This window comes from Cydia strobilella, chromosome 6 (genome assembly GCF_947568885.1).
Source record: "Cydia strobilella chromosome 6, ilCydStro3.1, whole genome shotgun sequence".
Lineage (NCBI taxonomy): Eukaryota > Metazoa > Arthropoda > Insecta > Lepidoptera > Tortricidae > Cydia > Cydia strobilella.
Window position 1 is genome coordinate 10,788,376 of NC_086046.1, and position 13,006 is coordinate 10,801,381.

The window sequence follows — 13,006 nt, forward strand, 5'->3', positions numbered from 1 at the left end:
GCACCTTTTTGCGTAACATGTTACCTATAGAAACGAGTTGGTTATCGATTATTATATTGTTTTCTATGTAGGTGTTTTGAGTTAAGTTCAGCTTAAAGTCCCCATAAGAGCTAACATACTCGTAAAACAGCAGTGACTCTTGCTTCCTGAATGTCGACTCTTACGATGTGTAACTAAAATATAATATAAAACTATCTAATTATAATACGAATTTGTCGCGTGATGAACACGCGACAAATGACTATCAATACACAATATGTAATAATAATTAAAATTTACCTGATACATAAAATTAATACATGCTATAACGAAATTTAGTTTGGGTATGTGAGTGGAAAAGTGAAATAGAAAATTATTGAATTCAATTACAATGGGGTTGGCCGGTGGAAGTAATTTACAGATGGCACTAGCATAGAGGTTTTCCGGTCAATCCCTAGAATTGTGTCATATTCTTGTATTATTTTTTAAATTTTATAGCCCTTTAAGCAAAAATGAAATGAAATGAAAAAGCGGCATCTATGCAAATCTTTGACAGTTGCCAACCCCATTTTAATGAAGGGAAGTTTACTGTTATTAGAATAGCTCCAATTTTCTTTGGATCAAGCAAAACTTGTTTCTTTGGTAAAATAAACAGGTCGGCGAACGCTGCAATAAAATGACTCACGACTCGAGGCGAATATACTCGACAAGGATGTTAAAACTAAATTCGGCAACGATCCAGTATGGTGATACTGGATCCAGTAGCATAAAGCGAGGCAGGCATGTGGGCTGCATACATATTTAACACTTTCAAGGTAAATTTAGATTAATTACGAAAAAAATGTGTAAATTATTGTGCATTAATAGCACAATAATTTACACATTTTTTTAACCCTTTTCAGATTTTTTTAAATCGAAGTTTACTTTATGCTACTTTGATGATGTCACATTTTTACGAATGTCGCGAATCGTTTAATAGTTCCCAACGTCATGGAGTAGATGGCGCTCGTAGTCACGTTTAAGTTAAATAACCGCTTCTAAGTGGTTGTGATTTTTTGGGTGGAAACAAGAGGGTAGACGCCAGAACGACAGTATGAAAAGGAGGTTGTGTGCGAACAAATCTACGGGAAGAGTGATTATTTGCTTTTGGATCTATTCAAGAACTTTCTTGTGGTGATATTACAATAATGAGGTGTCTCTTGTAGATTGTAAGTAACGTATATCAGTATTCAGTGTGAACAGTGATCCGAGGGAATTGTTGATGGCTAATGTAAGTGAAGTTCAATCATAATTATACGAAGGGTTATATCGTCCGAAGATATTAGTAATTCATAATAATAGAACACATTGCAGTTACGCGAAAGTGTAACCACTCATCATATGAACTTAAGGTAAACTTAGTGTGCGGAATGGGGTCGCTATATAAGAGGAGGTTGGAGGCGACTATGAAGCCCAAGTAACCAGATGGATAATCAGGTGAAACTCATGTTATATGTAGGTAATAAAGTAGGACACCAGCAATCAGTTATCGTCATCTCACTAACGTCCAGGCCTCGTATAGGTATGTAGTATGTTTACATATCGTTTTCCAGTATCAGTAAAGGCATCAGCTCATTCGATAGGTTAATAAGTATAGTGAGCTTGACGACAACATTGAATGAATTGTATGCTACGTAACAATGGTTACTTAGCGCATGTTTGAAAACCGGCTAAGAGCATGTCGGGATTGTCAAGCCATGCTCAGTCAGTGTAAGGTTCCGCAGTTACCCGTCCGTCACAAATTCACAATAGGCTGCCTTGAACGGAGGCTATTAGTAATTATTAAGTATCATGTACATACATACAGTACATTCGCAGCGTTTTGTACGTTGTTTTACTAAGAAGGGAAGACTTTTTGCGTCTTAATGAAGCTTTACTTTCACCATTTTTTTTTTCATTTTTTTTGAACCCGTGGGATACATGTTTTTTTCGGAGCGAATATTTCCAGAAATATTAACTTTATCAAAAAATGGTTGCAAGCGAAACTCCCCTACATGTAAGTATAAAATCTAGGTTTTATTTTACGGTATCATTGATTTATATATCCACGCCAAATTACAGCTTTCTGGCACTAACGGTCACGGACATGGCGACTATAAGGATTCCTAGTTGACTACGGAACCCTAAAAACGCTCAAAGTTATACATATTTTCTCGTGGGTAGTATGTAATGTGACAGTATAATTTTGACATGACATTTTACTTTTTTATCAAAAATATGTGCCTAAATACATCAACTTCCTTACCAACTAAACTAAATAAAGTTCTCAATGGAGACGTCGACAGCGTTAAATTAATGGTATCTAATCTATAGTAATCCGTGGAGAGCCGTCGGTAGCGACTGTTTCCGTTACTAATTTGTTATCCCAGCAGCGGCGCTGCGCCGGCGCGCGTTTATGTCTAAAATATGGAACGACAAAAACGGCCAGCGCCAGAAAAAAATCTCATTGTTTTATGTTATGAGGCAATGGTTTGCATCACTTCGTTTTATGCTTCAGTTTATATGAAATCAAGCTTCATCGCATTAGATTATAAACTACAAGTAGGTTTTTAATCAAGTATCCTTGCAGCTCAGTGTAGTCACGAGTCAGTCAGTTTTTTGTCCGCAACTTAAATTATAACTATATATTCATCATCTTCCTCGCGTTATCCCGGGTTATTGCTACGGCTCATAGGAGCCTGGGGTCCGCTTGACAACTAATCCCGAGAATTGGCGTAGGCACTAGTTTTTACGAAAGCGACTGCCATCTGACCTTCCAACCCAGAGGGGAATCTAGGCCTAGTTGGGATTAATCCGGTTTCCTCACGATGTTTTCCTTCACCGAAAAGCGACTGGTAAATATCAAATGATATTTCGTACATAAGTCCCGAAAAACTTATTGGTACGAGCCGGGGTTTGAACCCGCGACCTCCGGATTGAAAGTCGCACGCTCTTACCAGCGCTCTCTAAATTATAATTATATATTAATTTATTTATATATAACTACACATGTTGTATGCATGTTTATTTATTTATTTTAAAATATAAATCAGGCAACAAGGCCCATTATATATGTATGTTAGTCTGTAAGGTATTTACCTTACAGACTAACATACATTATGTTTTTTAAACTTAAAACTAAACACTATTTAGGCGATAAAACGGCGTGGCTACGATGAATCTTGACTTGTATATATCGTCGTCTAGTACCCAGGTACCCACAACGCAGGCCTTACTGAGCTTACTGTGGGACTAACTCGATCTGTGTAAAATTGTCCTATAATATTTATTTAAGTTGATAGGATCGGTTTATTCTAGGATTTAAAAAAAAAATCGCTGAAAATAACAACACCCATATTTAATTACCCACTTAGCCTAACGTAGATAAATGTGAGACAAATGTGTAGATAGGTACCTATCTGTGAGTTTCTAAATGTAATTTCTCGCAAACGTCCACAATGAATCATTACTTCACTTTTTTCGAATTAAAATGATAAAGCAACGTAATCTGACACACTCATTTCGATTGTGGGACTATTATTACCCACAATTGTGCTTTTCAATAGCCATTACGAAAAACCAGCAGTAATTGGTAGCGAGAAAAAACGAAGGATGGTCATTGGGCGCATCCGCCGGGCGCGGGCGGCCTAGCTTTAAATAAGATAAATGCTTGCGACGTGAATGCTTTGTAATATAGCAAACTACTCACACACAATATAGATTTATTGGTACGATAGAAAATGAATAATGGATGGCCAATTAAGCACAATCTTATGCTATCAAAATGTAATGCAACCGGCCAACTGCTTCGTACAAGGACCTAAGCAAATTTCAGAGAGCTTTTTTTTCTTTTTCATCCTCATACCAGTTTAGGTAGAAAGTAATATTATTTTGTGAGCTGACGAACGAGTTTCAGACCCGTGCGCCCTTGCAGTTTTATTATCTGGTGCAATGTAGAGCGGGAACCGCCAAAGCTCGGCCATTGGGAAGTAGAGGGCGAGGTTGCAGCCCGCGCAGGCGCCGGGCGCGGCGGCGCGGAGGGCGCGCGGGGGCGTGCGCGAGCGCCGCAGCCTGCGACTTCGCGCTCAGTCATTGTCCGACCAAAAACTTGGTCGTACGTCCAACCGCCGATCGGCCGTCGCTACTTCGTTTGTCGAGTGCCCGTTTTCCGAACGGTTTGCTCCGATCCCTGGAGGGTGCGTGCAGTGAAGTGATGGTGTGTTTTTAGCTGTACAGCAAACAGTGTATCGCTACAAAGTACCACAGTCTGGTGTGTTGCGAGTTCTACGGAGTTGTCAAACGGCTGTTCGCCTGCCGGCGAGGGAAGGCGGATCGCTTCAACCGGGAGGAATGAGCCCCGCACACCATAGTCCCTACACTCACCGATGATCTCAAGGTTGGAACTGCTATAGTTTTCTCCCCATACAAACCTGAATCGAGCCATGTCGCAACTTCACACGACTCGACCCCGCGACCGCGCTCGCATTCTCTTCTACACTACCTACCTATTTGTTCTCTTTACTTTCAACTTGATACAATAACATTGAGACTCTCTCTTAGATGCGAAATATGTACCTATCGTACATATAGAGCAATTTTACTAATGTTTGAAGTTATTGATTTAATGGAAAATATGATTAAAATCTTATTAGAATTGCGAAAATGCGTTAAGACAACCTGAAAAATTACTTTACAGTTTTAAAAGTGGTTCTTGTAGCTGCTGTTTAGGCTAATTGCTTCAACCATGAAATATCTAAGCAGCCTAAGTAGGTACCGTAACACATGGACGAAACTTATCAGTTACTGTTAGTATTGGAACTACAAGTTAACTATTGCTAAATGTTATTATTAGTATCGATACCTATGTCTATGACGACAGTGGAAGCATTAGATAACGGCGATCATCTAAACTAGGTGGCGCCTCGCGAGCGCTTATGTAACACACACGGCATCGGCATGTAGAACAGGGCACATACTTGACCATATCGGGATAGCTGATTTTCCCGCGTTGCGCGTTATCCGGTAGCGCGCTGTCGTCATCTCTGATGCAAGTATTTAGAATAGTAACTAGTATGTATTCCTTACAAAACTAAATTTAATGAACTTTAACTCTTAACCAGTAGAGTCAACTAATTGAAACCCTAGAGTCATTTCATATCGACAAATTGATTGAATAAAGGTAAATCAAATCAAATCAAATCAAATGTTTTATTCGTGATAAACTTAAAACTAAAATTACATACAAAAGTATAACTAAAGCTATAGGAACTTATAAAATAGGTAGGAGTTGAAGTTTACCACGAAATGGTCTCGCCTCAGCATAATGCTGACCCGAAGGTCAGCGCTGATCTTCCGGCGGGACCATTTGCGGTTTACGATTTATGACGTATTAAAAAAAACTACTTACTAGATCTCGTTCAAACCAATTTTCGGTAGAAGTTTGCATGGTAATGTACATCATATATTTTTTTTAGTTTTATCATTTTTATTTTAGAAGTTACAGGGGGGGAGGGGGGAATTTTACCACATTGGAAGTGTCTTTCGCGCAAACTATTCAGTTTAGAAAAAAATGATATTAGAAACCTCAGTATGATTTTTGAAGACCTATCCATAGATACCCCACACGTATGGGTTTGATGAAAAAATTGTTTTTTAGTTTCAGTTCTCCAAGTATGTTTTTGTTTTTTTTTTCTAATTTTGTGTGAAAATCTTAATGCGGTTCACAGAATACATCTACTTACCAAGTTTCAATAGTATAGTTCTTATAGTTTCGGAAAAAAGTGGCTGTGACATACGGACGGACAGACATAGACAGACAGACATGACAAATGCATAAGGGTTCCGTTTTTTCCCATTTGGCTACGGAACCCTAAAAATAGTATTTTTTTCGGAATGGTGTCAATACGATAATTGTGATACCATAAATGAATATGGCACTCCCGATTAAAGGGTTGGCCAAACACACGGCGTGATGCAGCGCCGCGTCCGCGCCGCGTGATGCGCCGGCCTCGCGCTCTCAACACGCCCTCATCGCGCGCGCGAACGCAGCGCGGACGCGGCGCGATGCGGGCGTGACTCGCGCCCGATACAGCATGCGCGCGCGGAGGGTTTCTCATTCCTTCCTACGCCATTGATAATCCATAATCACAATCACAAAATAACTAATATATTGCTACGCTCGCACCACGCACCGCGCGCTGCCTAACGTCCGACTAGACGTGTGCGCCGATTAATAAATGATCGGCGGCGGCGTTTGCCAAAAAAATTGGCGGCGGCGGCGTATTTTCGGCGTGAAATCGGCGTGACCTTGACTTTTAGGTTTCTTAAGAAAAATCATTAATTTAACATTTAAAACTTTCGCGGTTTAAACACATATTAAATCACATTTAGAAACGGGTCTATCGCGAATTTATTTTGTTACCTTTATTTACCGACGTTTCGACACAGGTTTCACTGGTCGTGGTCGCGGCTAACTGACGTCCCAGCAAAATGTCAAAACAGAGATTTGTGTGACTACCCCACGAAAAGTGCATTTAAAGTTCGAGGTAGACATCACATTTTCAAACCACCCACTACACATAAAAGTTAACTTATCGGGTAGTCACACAAATCTCTGTTTTGACATTTTGCTGGGACGTCAGTTAGCCGCGACCACGACCAGTGAAACCTGTGTCGAAACGTCGGTAAATAAAGGTAACAAAATAAATTCGCGATAGACCCGTTTCTAAATGTGATTTAATCATTAATTTGTTGTTTGTTTTGAGAATTTGATCAATCCAGGTTGCTGGCCAGTGATTCCAATGAACTAAGTATAGTTTTGAATAGGCTGTGAGTAAAATAGGATTTGTAAATGAATAATATAGGATAGGTATAATAACTTGATTTCCCTAGTAATTACGATTAAGGGGTTACCTGGTCCCAATGACCTACGATCCGATCTGTAACTCTCCATGTTCTCATGATTTCCATGGTTTATCGTATTAAAAATGACGGACTTTAACAAAACAGAACTCCAAAATCCTTGAAATTTGCTAGACATAGTGGACTGCTATGGCTTCCTTTTAATGGTTTTCTCGTCGTACAAGCACCAGGCTTACTGAGACGTCTTCTTTCTCGTTTTCTCAATGCTGAGGATCGCAATCACATGTAAAATTTGTCTCCATTTCGCGCGGTCATAAGCCGTGTGGACTGCACGGTGCAACTGCCGCAAGCCGACCTCTTCATTGCGTTCGACCTTCACACACATGCTCCAACTTGAGCACGTTTGCCATCGGCCTAATTACATGTGTTTCTCCACATCATGCGTTGAAAACCGCATGGTATGTCCATCTAAGGGCTCGCCCATGGAATGTTGTGAAGAGGTGAGTGGCGATACTGAGCTCTCAGAGTTTGGGAGTTTTCTTCTAGCTGTCCAAAGTATAAGCAGCAGTCTTCGTCAACACCACATACATCTCAAAAGCACCAACCTTTGCCACTTCACACTTTTTGTTTTGAGACTCCACGTTTCGGTACCATACTGGAATATTGAAAAGACGAGAGCACCCAAGCGCACTTTATTTGCACGTCAAATACCTCTTCCAGATCTTGTCGAGGTTAGCCATAGCACTCTTAGCCATGCCAGCTCTGCGGCGTATCTCGGCGGTAACCATCAACCCAAGATATACAAATTAGCTCGCTTTTTTCGCTCGCTCTGGTCCTGAGCCAATCTCATCCAGAAGTGACCCGCAGTCTTCCGAATGTCGTCCACCCAACGAGCCAACGGACGCCCGGCACTCCTTTCGTCTGACACAGTTTGTTACAACAACTTTTGTACCAAGTTATATTATTGTTCATTCTTGTTAGATTAGATGGCCCATTATGGAAAGCCTTATAAGTTTATAACTACTACAAAAATGTTTGGTTAATTGAAAGCCCTAGTGACCCAGGTGACTGTAACCATAGCAACGAGTGACAAAAAAATGTTGCTTCACCCATTTACAGCTTGCACATTTCCGTAGGGCAAGCGAATCTACAGTGTTGTGACTCTGTCTCTCTCTTTCTTTTTTTAGGACACTGGGTCTCGAAAGTATTCGCACATCTATATTTTCAGTTTTTTGCTGGACTTAAATATAGTTTAAGACGCAAGCAAATAAGCAAGGATAATGGTCGCAATATTAGCCAGTTAGTTTTCCTTTTCTATTCCACCTCGAGGTCCCATGGTACATGAGCCCTGTTTTTTCGTTGCTCGTAACTCGTAAGTCTTGTCATGACTGAGGATTCTGCCTTCATATGTGAGGCAATGTTAATTCACAATTAACAAGAAAAAATCCTACTTCATATATCGCTATCTCATCTTTCTTGACGCTGAATACTGAGGATTACATAGTTACTTTAATCAGTGTGTCAAACAGTTTGTGCAACTGGCTCTTCTGTTTTATTTAATTAATAATTGATGTATATCTGACAAAAAAATCCATATTATAATTCAAATACCAACTTGGAATAGCACATTAAGAACACTCAAGGTCACGCCGATTTCACGCCGATCATTTATCGGCGGCGGCGGCGTGGCAAAAAAGCCCGGCGGCGGCGGCGCGCCGGCGCGGCGCACACGTCTACGTCCGACTGATGTGACTCAGCGCGGCGCTGTTTATAAAATGACAGCATATACATATGGAGTCTCAATTACTGATTTTCATGACTGATGGTTAGCCTTCGACGCGTCAAAGTAAAACAAAATAAAAAATAAACTAATCGTTTTCTAAAAATTTATTTACACCAGTTCAATAAGTACTGAAAGATCCCTCACAATGGTATAAATAATATTGTGATCGCATGAGTAGAGCCGGGGAGCAGCTAACAACTTTCGGATCAGCCCTCGTATCTGTAACATAGAATTACATGCAGTCGTCCAAAATTATTTTATGGAGTAATACTTCATTATATATTTTGGAATGCCCTATTAGTATGTTGCACTAATTGAGTTATCCACCATGTAGGTACTTACTTATGGCGATACAAGCTTCAATTTGCTGTTAATCGTTTGTCTTAATCTGTAATTTTGAAATTAAGTAATTGAGGCTTGTAAAGTTTTATAGCACTATCGCTATAAAACTACTAACCCTCCCTATGGAAGTAAAGTTAAAATGCAAAGATGCACAATTGCACATGTGAAACGTTTATATATACCTATATTTTATGTGATTTTAAATTGCATCCACTGGTAACCGGCTATCATGAGCAATAAAAGCTTTCACAGTGAAAATTGTTACGGCTTCAATACAGAGAAAAGAAGTGAATACTTCTATGTATATACCTTAGTAGGATATATGACATATTGTATAAACATACTTATTTAGAAACTTATCAAAAGATTTTTTTATATTGACTCGCGCTATGTTTGTTACTCGTACCACCGCCCACACTGTTAACTGACGGTTCGTAAACCTTATTACAAAAGGCATAAGGTACACCGATGGACAGTTAAGACTGTTAAGAGTGTTGCTGTTTGTACCGGTTAGCCGTTAGAGATAGAGTTGTTATACATACGCTTCAGAAAAAAATACAGTAGGAATATTTCGAAGGCCTGTTACGATAAATTTAACTTAAATGACTTCATCATGCATCTGAGTGACTAACTTGCTATTACTAATTTACATACTTTAGTATTAATATTTAAACTTCCTTAAAGATAAAGATAAAGAAGCTGAAAAGCTTATTAGCTTGTCAAATTAAGGCCGTTCCATCGAGTTGCCGTTGTCACTGTCACATTTCGCAAGAAAGAACGGGAAAGATCATGCGCGCCAAGTGTCCATTTTGATCGAATTTTGTCGATTTTTATTTATTATAAAAACGTTACCTTACAATATCGAAATTCGAAAGCTATGATATTACTATTTAAGTTAAGATTGTTTTTTTCTTCCTTTTTTGTTTATAATATATTATCACATAATAAATAATCGAGTAAAGTTTGATTAAAAGTCCGAGTTAGAGGTTACTTTGGGAATTAATTGTATCGAGCAAAGTGTCATAATTCGTGTATCGGAAGCTATGTTATTAAAGATAATATAGTCAAGAACTACCTATACATATATTTTTTCCACGTCTACGAATATCAACGCCTCTTAGAAAAACATGATCATATAATGAGATTTTTCGCCTTCTGGCTCAGGGAACCGCTAAGGCGGTAATGAAATGAATTAAGCGAAATAAATGAATGAATGAATTAATTAATAAAGCGAAAAATATTAAGTTCATTACTAATCGTCAAAAATTAATTAAATAGTGATCTTGGAGAGTAAAACTCCCTAGGGTCGAAACGTGTCACTTTTAGCCCGCTTTATAGATGAAAAATGAGCCACTTTCAGAGCTCGACTTAATATTTTTCTGTTTATTAATTAATTAATTCATTCATTCATTTCGCTTAATTCATTTCATTACCGCCTTAGCGGTTCCCTGAGCCAGACGGCGAAAAATCTCCTTATATGATCATATTTTTCTAAGAGGCGTTGATATTCGTAGACGTGGAAAAAATATATGTAGTTCTTGACTATATTATCTTTAATAACATAGCTTCCGATACACGAATTATGACACTTCGCTCGATACAATTAATTCCCAAAGTAACCTCTAACTCGGACTTTTAATCAAACTTTACTCGGTTATTTATTATGTGATAATTATAAACAAAAAAAGAAGAAAAAACAATCTTAACTTAAATAGTAATTTCATAGCTTTCGAATTTTGATATTGTAAGGTAACGTTTTTAAAATAAATAATAAATAAAAATCGACAAAATTCGATCAAAATGGACACTTGGCGCGCATGATCTTTCCCGTTCTTTCTTGCGAAATGTGACAGTGACAGCGGCAACCCGATGGAACGGCCTTAATTTGACAAGCTAATAAGCTTTTCAGCTTCTTTATCTTTATCTTTATCTTTAAGGAAGTTTAAATATTAATACTAAAGTATGTAAATTAGTAATAGCAAGTTAGTCACTCAGATGCATGATGAAGTCATTTAAGTTAAATTTATCGTAACAGGCCTCCGAAATATTCCTACTGTATTTTTTTCTGAAGCGTATGTATAACAACTCTATCTCTAACGGCTAACCGGTACAAACAGCAACACTCTTAACAGTCTTATTTGTCCATCGGTGCACCTTATGCCTTTTGTAATAAGGTTTACGAACCGTCAGTTAACAGTGTGGGCGGTGGTACGAGTAACAAACATAGCGCGAGTCAATATAAAAAAAAATCTTTTGATAAGTTTCTAAATAAGTATGTTTATACAATATGTCATATATCCTACTAAGGTATATACATAGAAGTATTCACTTATTTTCTCTGTATTGAAGCCGTAACAACTTACACTGCGAAAGCTTTTATTGCCTCATGATAGCCGGTTACCAGTGGATGCAATTTAAAATCACATAAAATAAATATAAACGTTTCACATGTGCAATTGTGCATCTTTGCATTTTAACTTTACTTCCATAGGGAGGGTTAGTAGTTTTATAGCGATAGTGCTATAAAACAACCCCCGTATTCATAAAACTTTACAAGCCTCAATTACTTAATTTCAAAATAACAGATTAAGACAAACGATTAATAGCAAATTGAAGCTTGTAGCGCCATAAGTAAGTACCTACATGGTGGATAACTCAATTAGTGCAACATACTTATAGGGCATTCCAAAATATATAAGGAAGTATTACTCCATAAAATAATTTTGGACGACTGCATGTAATTCTATGTTACAGATACGAGGGCTGATCCGAAAGTTGTTAGCTGCTCCCCGGCTCTACGCATGCGATCACAATATTATTTATACCATTGTGAGGGATCTTTCAGTACTTATTGAACTGGTGTAAATAAATTTTTAGAAAACGATTAGTTTATTTTTTATTTTGTTTTACTTTGACGCGTCGAAGGCTAACCATCAGTCATGAAAATCAGTAATTGAGACTCCATATATGCTGTCATTTTATAAACAGTAATGTTAAAAAAAATAGTTTTTTAGGTGCTGTTAATTACGAATCTCGACCGTTTTTTTTACATGTAAATCGTTTTAATTGAGTAAACATTATTATGATTTAATAGGTGTCAACAATGAGTCATTTCATTAAAAGTAAAAATTTCTGATATTTAAAATAAAATATATATACATATAACATTATTTATCGCTTTATACATTAGAAATAGCAGATGGAACAGAATAATTAGTCCCGGGTAAATTTAAGTTCGATTTTCAAAGGTTTCAATACGAAATTAATTTAATTGTGCCTAAAATTGCCGTTTTTTCTAAGGAATTCGTAACTCCATACAAAACAGCTTTCAGTTTAAAATATGTAATAAAAAATATATATTCGCACTAATAAAAAAAACATAGCCATAATTAGCATTGAAATATCCCTCACAATGGTATAAATAATATTGTGATCGCATGAGTAGAGCCGGAGCAGCTAACGACTTTCGGATCAGCCCTCGTATCTAAAACATCTAGGCGATGTAGACTAAATGTACATAAGGAACATTGAAACACATAAAACATGTAAAAGCAGATTCTCTAGGTGCCATCATCGCATAGTGGGCTTACTAGTTACATACCATAACCTTATAGCTTGCTAGTCTGAATGGGAAGTATTTTATACTGCTATCCTTCTTTATCATTTGAAGAGTAAACTCCCCAGGGTGAAAACAGTTGGTGATTATAATAACAAAGAGAAACTCAGAGTACAAAGAAGATATACCTGCACTATACACATAGTATATAAAGTAAAGAAACCGTTCAACCATGGGACGCAGCGAAGGTTTGTTTATGCATAACTGTTCGCTTTGACATACGTGACTAAATTTTGCTTAATCGCGATGGTACTGCCGTATCGCCTCGTATATTGGTATTCCCGAGAATAACTTATTATTGTCGTACAAGCACCTAAGCCAAAGACGTAATTAAAAACATATGAGATACCTATAAGGGGTCTCAAAAATATAGGAACATGCACCATGCCCATGCCCTTGGCAATATA

At 37.8% G+C, this 13,006-nt stretch overlaps 1 protein-coding gene across 1 annotated transcript in view; it reads left to right on the forward strand.

Moving 5' to 3' along the window:
* The first annotated feature begins 4,049 nt into the window (after nucleotides 1-4,049).
* The window catches only part of LOC134742125 (uncharacterized), a 161,954-nt gene continuing 152,997 nt past the window's right edge, over nucleotides 4,050-13,006 (forward strand). The window contains exon 1 of the mRNA XM_063675087.1: nucleotides 4,050-4,393. The gene's annotated coding sequence lies outside the window, so the exon portion shown is untranslated. The remainder of the gene's footprint in view (nucleotides 4,394-13,006) is intronic.